Source organism: Hyperolius riggenbachi, chromosome 4 (assembly GCF_040937935.1).
Source record: "Hyperolius riggenbachi isolate aHypRig1 chromosome 4, aHypRig1.pri, whole genome shotgun sequence".
Taxonomy (NCBI): Eukaryota; Metazoa; Chordata; class Amphibia; order Anura; family Hyperoliidae; genus Hyperolius; species Hyperolius riggenbachi.
In genome coordinates, this window is record NC_090649.1 from 195,848,711 (window position 1) to 195,859,233 (window position 10,523).

Here is a 10,523-nt window from a genome sequence, read left to right on the forward strand (position 1 = left end):
TTTGGGGTGTATTTTTACACATACCCATGCTGAGTGGGAGAAAGATCTCTGTAAATGGACAATTGTGTGTAAAAAAAAATTAAAAAATTGTCATTTACAGAGATATTTCTCCCACCCAGCATCGGTATATGTAAAAATACACCCCAAAACACATTATACTACTTCTCCTGAGTACGGCAATACCACATGTGCACTTTTTTGCAGCCTAACTGCGCTAAGGGGCCCAAAGTCCAATGAGCACCTTTAGGCTTTACAGGGGTGCTTACAACTTAGCACCCCCCAAAATGCGAGGACAGTAAACACACCCCACAAATGACCCCATTTTGGAAAGTAGACACTTCAAGGTATTCAGAGAGGGGCATGGTGAGTCCGTGGCAGATTTAATTTTTTTTGTCGCAAGTTAGAAGAAATGGAAACTTTTTTTTTGTCACAAAGTGTCATTTTCCGCTTACTTGTGACAAAAATTAATATCTTCTATGAACTCACTATGCTTCTCAGTGAATACTTTGGGATGTCTTCTTTACAAAATGGGGTCATTTGGGGGGTATTTATACTATCCTGGAATTCTAGCCCCTCATGAAACATGTCAGGTGGTCAGAAAAGTCATAGATGCTTGAAAATGGGAAAATTCACTTTTTGCACCATAGTTTGTAAACGCTATAACTTTTACCCAAACCAATAAATATACACTGAATGGGTTTTTTTTAATCAAAAACATGTTTGTCCACACTTTTCGCGCTGCATGTAGCCAGAAATTTTACTTTATTTGAAAAATGTCAGCACAGAAAGTTAAAAAAATTCATGTCTTTTTTGATGAATATAATAAAAAGTAAAAATCGCAGGAGCAATCAAATAGCACCAAAAGAAAGCTTTATTAGTGACAAGAAAAGGAGCCACAATTCATTTAGGTGGTAGGTTGTATGAGCGAGCAATAAACCGTGAAAGCTGCAGTGGTCTGAATGGAAAAAAGTGGCCGGTCCTTAAAGCGGAATATAACCCTGCATTTCAACTTTGCTCTAAAATATTATTTACAGCATATTATATGCAAAAAGCATTTTTTTTTTTACTAGACCAGCATTGGAAGGGTTAAACACAGAGGTTTAAAGGTCCTGGAGAGATATGCAGAAGTTCAGATAGATACATTCTATTTAGTTACATGTATCTATTGATAAACAGTTACACACTCTTTGGCTGTCGTCCAAGCTCCTTCTCAAGGTGGCCACTAACAGTGCAATTTCTAGCGAAAAATCGTTCGAGCGATCAGAAATTCTGATCGGATGAAAAATCGTTCACTAAACCATCAACTAACCAATCCATTGCTAGCTATCTATCACGACCACCAAGAAAATCCAAATTTTCGTTCGACGAAAATTCATTCGGGCGACATGTTTTTCACTCGTTCATAATCGATTGTGTCCACCAATGGAGATTATTTACAACCAATCCGATCAGAATTTCTGATCGCTCAAACGATTTTTCGCTAGAAATTGGACCGTTAGTGGGCAGCTTCAGTGAGAGAGATGAGTCATATTCAACACTTAGATACATTATGTAAACAAAATGTATCTATTTCAGCTTCGGATGCGTCTGCAGAAATCTAAAGGAACTTTAAAGCCCTGTGTAACCCTTCCAATGCTGGTCTAGTAAAAAAAAAATGCTGGTTGCATATAATATACTGTAAATAATGTTTTAGAGCAAAGTTGAAATGCAGGGTTATATTCCGCTTTAAGGGGGGTAAAGCCCACGGTCCTCAAGTGGTTAACATACTCCAACACCATCTAAGTAGGGTTTCTGTCTAAAAACTAACAATTGTTAATATTGCAGGAAAGGGGGTTAAATTTGTGTCTGTATGCAATGTTTATTCTCCGGCCTTATATTTAGAGAGATTATGTGCATCTCTTCAAGTCTTTTTACATTGGAACAATTAGCAGATAGGGGTGATTGTGCTGTGTCACATTATCAGAGACCACCCTGATCAGTTTTTGATCTTTTTTGGGGTGTTCTGGAGATAACTGTTCATATAAGTGTACTGCAGGTCAGAAATGAATGTGCTTGCAGCACAGAGATTATGCACCAATGATGTTCATTTATTGGCCAGTGGGGGTGGGGGAAAGCATTTAAATATTTTTTGATGTTTTGCCATTTATTGTATTCCCGCCAAACAATTTTTACTTAAAAGATGTGAAAACTTACATTCATCAACTTTATTTGGAATAAGAAACAAACAAACATGGCATTGAAAAGAACAAGCTCCAAAGAACAAGGGAAGAACAAGAAATGTTGTAGTTTATAGTTTTGTCAGTCTAAAGGCCCATACACACGTCGGACTTTTGCGAACGACGGGTCGTTTGAACGTCCCGTCGTTCAGTCGACCGCACGCCAAATCGGGCGTGGGCGGATCGCTCAAGACCAGTCTTATCACCCGAACGACAGTCTGTACACACGCCCGATTTGGCGTGCGGACGACTGAACGACGGGATGTTCAAACAACCCGTTGTTCGCAAAAGTCCGACGTGTATATGGGCCTTTAGACTCATACAGGATTTGATTATGGCAACATATTTCTTTTCAAATATGGATTTTAAGTCAAACAATAAAGGTTTTTTTTTACATGGGAACATAGCTAAATTGTTGACCAACTTTGATTGCTCTTTTCCACTGTGAAGCGTGATCACAAGTGCGCTGCGTTGCGATTGGGCAACCCGCAATTTACGGAGCACAATCACAAGAAGAATCAGGCAAGCTGGCAAATTGCTTTCTGGGAAAAAATAAAGTGTGCTAGTGGCAAATGAGCACCATGATTTACATGTAAATCGCAATACTGTTGTGATCAGCAAAATGGCTGTTTTTTTAAGTGGATTGCAGCTAGTGGAAAAGGGCCCTAAGAATAAGTTTGTGATACAGTTATTAAATGGAGAGAAATACAGAAATAGTGCTATCTCTATTTTTATCTAAATATTGGCCTATAGACAGCAAGTCCACTGTGGCTCAAGGTTTTGATTAGTTCACCGTCAGGCTAGGTTCACAGTGAGAGCTACACTGCACTGGATATCACCGCTCTCTTCATCACTATAGTTGCCTTCAAGCTCCTACCACATTGACAAAGGAGTTACGTTCCAAAACATCGTACGCCACCTGGGTGATATTGCCGGTGGATGCTCCTCCATAATGCTCTGTTTGTAGCTTGGACTTTTCCTGCTATGTTGCATTGCATTTTTGATGATATTGAACTGCCAGCACAGGCTTTGTTGCAGATCAGTATAGCCTCTGGTGGCTATACATGGACTATGCCAAGCTAATCATTGAGGAGTTCATGACTCATGTCTGATAAATGATGCCGGCTGCTATGATTTGTATCCCCACCTCCTACCTGCTTCCTGTGGGCACCTCGTGCACCAGGCTGACCAAGCGGTCTCCTGGGGTGCCGTGCGGAGAGCGGGGGACCGTGCCTGCCCCCCTGCTAGATTGTGGAACCCCTCAGGTGGTTAACTGGCTTGCGGCTTCTAATAGACGCCGCGCCAGTTCACAGCCTGCAGCTCACCTCAGCCTGAGGAGTCTTACGGCAGGCAGTGCAGGGCAATGGGAAGATGGCGTCCAAAGTCCTGCACTGGAGACTATTTGCCATTTTCCCGTAGCCCTGCTCTCTGCCTGTCAGCGCGGGACTTTCTAAGCAGCTGGCTGCAGGAAGATCGTCGTGGAGCTGCGCGCCGGGAGAGGAGTCTTCTGCAGGTGAGTAAATGCTTTCTTTTTACAGGGGCACATTATTTTATGGTGAAACGCTGCCCATATTACAATTATTTTCTCGTGAAACATTGCTGCATTACCATTATTTTCTGATGAAAGATAGCAGTATACGATTATTTTAGGGGGAAACTTTGCCGCATTACGATTATTTTCTGGTGAAATTCTGCCTACATTGCAATTATTTTCTGGTGAAATGCTCACATTACAATTATTTTCTGGTGAAAGATTACCACATTACAATTATTTTCTGGTAAAACATTACTTCATTACGATTATTTTCTGGTGAAAGATTGCCGCATTACTAATATTTTCTGGTGAAACATTGCCCTCATTCCGATTATTTTCTGGTGAAACATTGCTGCATTATGATTATTTTCTGGAGAAAGATTGCCGCATTACAATTATTTTATGGTGAAACATTGCCACATTACGATTTTTTTCATGGGGAGGGGGCACCACAGGTTTTCTCGCTTAGAGTGACAAATGGCTGGATCTATTGATCTGTTTAGTGTGCAGTCGTATTTTGTATATTTTACGGCCAGAACCCGAAGTTTGGCTACTCCTCGTTCTGGCCGGCCAATGTGAGAAATGGAATGATTTCTGTAACATTAATGTATCTTCTGGCCGTCTCGCTGCGGCCAAACTTATCAAAACTTAGTTAATTTAATGAAATTAAGCCGGCGGCAATGTAACAGACGAAGACGCCGGCTTTTGCTCTGCCTCTCTCTCCACCCCCCGCCTATCTCTCTCTCTCTTATGGGCAGCCGGGGGGGGGGGGGGACACGCATCCCCAGAGTCGTTTGTGGCGACAGGAAAGCAGAGCGGGGAGGCTGCAGACATAGCTTCGGCCAGCACCCGCTATGCAAGAACGGCAGGATTCCCTGCTGCGACGAGCGACTCTGGGGGGGACACGCATGTCCCTGCCGGCTGCCCATAGGAGAGAGAGATAGGTGGGGGGAGGAGAGAGAGGCAGTGAAAAAGCCGGCGGCTTCATCTGTTACATTGCCGCCGGCTTCATTTCGTTAAATTAACTAAGTTTTGATAAATTTGGCCGTAGCGAGACGCCCAGAAGATAAATTAATGTTACAGAAATCATTCCATTTCTCACATTGGCCGCAGCGCAGCGGCCACTTCGCACGTTGGCCGGCCAGAACCCGGAGTGGCCAAACTTCGGGTTCTGGCCGTAACATATATAGTGTGCATTCATTTTGTATATTACTCCTTGCTGCATTGTCTGTCTGATATGTCGGAACTTTATTATATTATATTTGCTTTATAAACTCATACTGTGCGTGTTTCGTTGCTTCACTCTAGCTAAATTGCATTCCCCACATTTTGGGAGTGTTGTGTTGCATGCAGTGAAGCATACAGTCAGTGAAAAGTATGCTTTACTGCCACTCTTAACACGTGCATGATGCGGTAATGTATTGCATGGTTTGGATATTGGTGTCTGTTGGGTTGCATCGCACTAGATGCACTCAGACTGTTTAGACTTATAATTTGCAGTAGGATTTTGTGCATTAAAATGCCTCCGTTACATCTCACTGCAACGCCCCGCTGTGAATTTAGCCTAATAGATTGAGGGAAAAAAACAGATAAATATTTTTGATTAAATTATTCATAAGAATAAAAATTCTCCTCTTACCTTACAAAAAGTAAATTTCCATTTCCACTCCTATATGCAAATATTTCTGTGAAGTAATTTGCTAAAGTAAAGTACAAGAGACGTGTTCCAATTAAAATGCATTTACAACCCCTTATTTGAAACACTTGTTATGAAAAGCCATTTTTTACTGTCAGAGCCACACTTAACAATAAATAAAGATTGTATGAAACCGACGATAAGAAGTATAAACTTTGGGGAGAAGACTTCAAAACAGGGAGAATTATAGGTGGATATAATATCCTTAGAAATAGAATAACACATTAATTATGGATAGAAAGCTAGTTTAATTCCCTAGTCACATTCCTGGATTTTTCATTGTTAGTAAAGCTGAACAGAGAACTAAGCCATTACTCACAAAGTTTTCATATTTGATGCAGCTGTTACACAGAAATTCCCTTTGGAAAAGTCATTCACATGACTTACAGAGTACAGAGCTGTAAAACTAAATGGGAGGGGCTTCTTCCTCTGCACAGAGGCATCCCCTGATCAAACCCACCCTCCTCCCTCATGAGAAGCGCAGGAAGGATGTGGGCAGAATAATCTCTATGTTCGCAGGAAATGACTGACTGATGCCCTGCTCCAAGCTCCTCCCTAACTACCTCATGGGGAGGAGTTTGGAGAGGTCTTTAGATTGTTGTCCAGGCAAGCTAAACATCAAGTTATGTAAAGATTAGAGAAAGTGTATTTAAGGTTTTTTTTTTTTTGCAAAATGACAAAACAAATAGCAAGTAAAGTACAGTGGATTACATAACATAAACAATAACCAATGTAATGTAATGCTAATCTTTAACCTCCTTGGCGGTTAATTTTTTCTGCAAAAATTGCAGAATTCCATTTTTTTTATTTTTTTTTTAATGTTTCATGTAAAGCTACCAGAGTGGTAGCTACATGAAACACCACTAGAGGGCGCATGTGGCCCTCTAGTCCGATCGTCGCCGGCATCTATAGCAAACATGGGAACGCGTATATAACGCGTTCCCCTGTTTGGCTTCTCCTGTCGCCATGGCGACGATCGGGATGACGTCAGCATCTACAAACAGAAATTATTTAGGATTAAAAAACAAAACAAAAACAAGTCGCATTACTTCCACCTCCCACAAAGCCAACCCTGGCAAATGGCGTGCCAGATATTTATTTCAGGGAGGCCAAAGATGATGGTGAAGGGAAGATAGAGTACAGAGAATAAACCAAAGATGTCCACTAATAATACAAACTGATCTGAAGAAAATGATCTGCTTTGTGCTGGAAAAGAACATCCACTCTCCAGGCAATAAGGAGATACTGGATGTAGCCTGCCAGAAGTCAGACATGTACAATCAATCAATATATTGATAGCAAAAAGTACAGATGTATGATACACAAATGTTTGGGACTTTGGGTACTACTAATTAACAAGGCTGTAAAGGCCACAAAGGCCCAGGTCTCGGTGACAGCTGACAAAGGTTGAAAAGGGAAAAGCGGTTGCTGAATTTGGAAGAGAAGACTGAAAATGTAAAAAGGAGGCTGTAAATGGGGAGTAGCATACTGAAAAGGGGAGATCCTGCCCAAGAGCATGAAGTACATGAAATGTACATAAAAAAGAGGACTTCTGTACATGGACGTTATACATGGAAGAGGGGTGGCACATGGAATGGGAGGGACAGGGTTGCACATGGATAGGTAGTAGCAAGAAAGGTGACCTAAGAGCAGTAAAAGTATAAACCTGGCCTTGCTAATAAATGCATATTTACTATTATGTGCTTTAACCTACTTAAGGGGCCCATACACCTACCAATTTTCCCGCCGATATACAGGCGTTTCGATCACAGTGATCGAAACGGCTGTGAAATCGCCGCGCACACCGCTGACAGAACGATCGATTTCCATCCAAAATCGATCGTTCCCGTCGATTCCCGTTGACCCATCCATGCGGAAGATTTTTCTCGGCCGCCGGCGGGTCGGGAGTGCGTCGTTAGCGGCGTTCAAATGCCAGACGACCGACGCAATACAGCGGTAATACATTACCTGCTCCAGCCGGCGCCAGTCCCCTGGTCTTCTTCTCCGCTTCGGGCTCCAGACCATTTCTTCTCCGCTTCGGGCTCCAGACGAGCTACACAGAACTTCCTGTGCTGACAGGAAATTTAAACAGTAGAGCGCCCTCTACTGTTTAAACTTCCCCTGGACAGGAAGTTCAGTAGCCGGAGCGGAGAAGACCAGGGGGCTCGCACCGGCCGGAGCAGGTAATGTATGCAGGGGGGAGCGGCAGCAGCGGCAGCTCCACAGATTGTGATCGGTTTCAGACTGAAATCGATTCACAATCTGTTTGCAGTAAAGGTGGCCATACGATCCCTCTCTGATCAGATTCAATCAGAGAGGGATCTATCTGTTGGTCGAATCTGATGGCAAATCGACCAGTGTATGGCCACCTTTAGCGGTAACCCCGTGCTACATACGGGGAAGCCGCCGCGGAGGATCACATGGCCCCAGGTCTTTAAAAATAAAATAAAATGGTGCAATATGCTTTAGCTAGTAGTTCGCTAGCTAAGCGTATGCACAAAGTTGCTCCGGTCGCCCGCGATCACCCGTAATGGCCGCCAGTTTACGTACCCCCCAGCGTTCCCATGCAGGCGCAGCTGCCCAATCGGCTCCAGGCTTCACGATGACGGCGATCGGGATTGCGGCTGACGTCATGACGTCATCTCCGATCGTCGCCATGGCAACGCCGGAAGCCGATCTGGAAACTGTGCTTTGCGTGGGATCGTGGCCAGGTATGTATAGCCGGCGGCGATCGGCGGGCATGCGGTGGGGACTGGAGCAACCTAATACACACTCTTAGCTAGCGAAATGCTAGCTAAAGCATTCAAAAACATTTTGGGGGGCACATAACCTCCTGGTGGACGCAGCGTCAGCAACTGCGTACCGACAAGGGGGTTAAAATACGGTAGGGATTGGATATAGAACTGAATTGTTATTCTGCTGTAAGTATTGTTCTGTTATTATTGTAGCAATATGCAGTATTGCTGTTTAGCCACTAGGTGTCTCTCTCTACTACTGTTGTTAAGGATTCAGTTATGTTAATCTTTTTGGTTCCTTCCTCTCAGTTATAATCTACCATGTGGGTCTGCAAATAGAAGCAATTTAACATAACAAACATGGTGGCAGTGGTGGGATTTGAACCCCCACCCCCAAAGAGACAGGAGAGATTGCACTCCACTCACACAGGTGTAGAAGGATGTCTATGCAGAGCATGGGAATGTGTTTATTAGCCAGGAATGAATGACCAAATAACATGTGACATATGTGCATCATAGTCTGACAAGCAGCAAAAAGAAACTTTGCAACCACATGCAATTCCAGATAGGCCATGGTCAAAAGTAGGCCTAGATTTGTTCAGCTGGAATAACAAAGAGTACTTTATAACTGTGGACTATTCCTCCAACTTTTGTGAAGTGAATTACTTACAGGGCACAAGAGCAAAAACAATTATCAAGAAACAAAAAGCACATTTTGCAAGGTATGGCATTCCGGAGATTGTATTCTCTGATAATGGGCCTCAGTTTACGTCGGATGAGTTTAATTAAGGTGGCCATACATCTATCGACTTGATGGCCGATCGACCATCCGATTCAATAATTATTATTGAATCAGATGATAATCGGTGCCGCCAAGAGCATGCCTGATTGTTCCAACAGATTTTGGGCCAAAATTGTTTGCATGTGTCGATTGGACATGCTGCAAGATGTGAGGCCGTTGTGGTCAATCTGGTGTGCAGTGGTAATGGCATGTGATATTGGGATGAATGCGATAAAACACCCGGCACTGTCCCTTCTAATGTAAAACATTCCTGCCCGGTGCAGTATACTTTACTTGTCCACCTCTGGCTCCATCCGCAATCCGCATACACGCGCCCACGTATACACCGGCAACCATTTGGGGCACATGGCCAGGTAAAGTATACTGCACCAAGCATGGCGGAGGGTACATTTTACAATGGGGGGGGGGGCAGCATTGGGCTGGCGAGAAGGCAGATGTGGCATTACCTGGCCGATTTCCAATTAATTTCCAGCATGAAATTGATCGGCAATCGGCCTGCGGTGTATGGGCAGCCAACAGGTCTTTCTCTGAGAGAGATCTGTCTCTTGGTCGATCTCCCCACATACATCGCCCGATGTATGGGCACCTTAAGGTGGACATAGTGCAAGGACACAGCACAATAACTTCATAATAGAAAAAGAGAGCAGGGAAAATGCGCACATGTGCACCCTTCCTTATTTATGTCAGTGGTGTCTAATGTGTAGGAAGCCACAGGAATCTCCACTTTCTATACATTATAGCTGCATTGCCACCTGGGAAGAAAGTGATTGCATCCCACCTGGCAATTCTAATCACAACAGGGATACTAAGCAAACTGCAGTTCTTTGGCTTCCTAAATCAGGCCCAGGATGTGCTTATTTCACACATAAAAGTAATGATGGCACTCCAAACAAAAACTTCTGCACATAAATTCCCAATCACTGCCACGGAACAAGGATTTTGTATTCGATTTTGATTACAGAGAAACTTCGGCATTTGGCCATCCAGACAAAAAAAAAAAGAATTCTTGCATCATATGCTTTACATTATTTTCTTTTCTGTTCAGTGTTTTCCATTCCTATTCATAAAAAGCTTGTTATCTCCTGCTTGTTTTAAGATTAAAGCCTCTGCAATAGTCTGATGTCTCTTTGATGTTCCCTGCAATTGGTCTTGGGTGTAGATGCTTGTCAGAACAAAAACTGACAAAATACCATCTAAGCAAAAAAAAACTAGGAAGCAGGATAAAGTAATGATCATTCGCACAGAGAATGCAGAATACTCACCACTACACTGGAAATACTTCATTCGTTTTCTGCTGATTTCACATCTAAAAGAAGGGATGTCTAAGAACTTTTATCAACAAAAAGGCAAAAAGGCTTTCCAAATTTGAAAGCTCAGTTCTGCACAAAAATCTATTTTCGCACCTTTGGCTGTTCCCAGTGGCTATGTAAAAAAACATCAGCAAACAGTTATAGTTACAGTCATTTTATTGGTGAAATCTTCTTAAAGCGCAACTGTAGTGAAAATAACGTAATAAATAAAATGTCTTATTTTTGTGCAA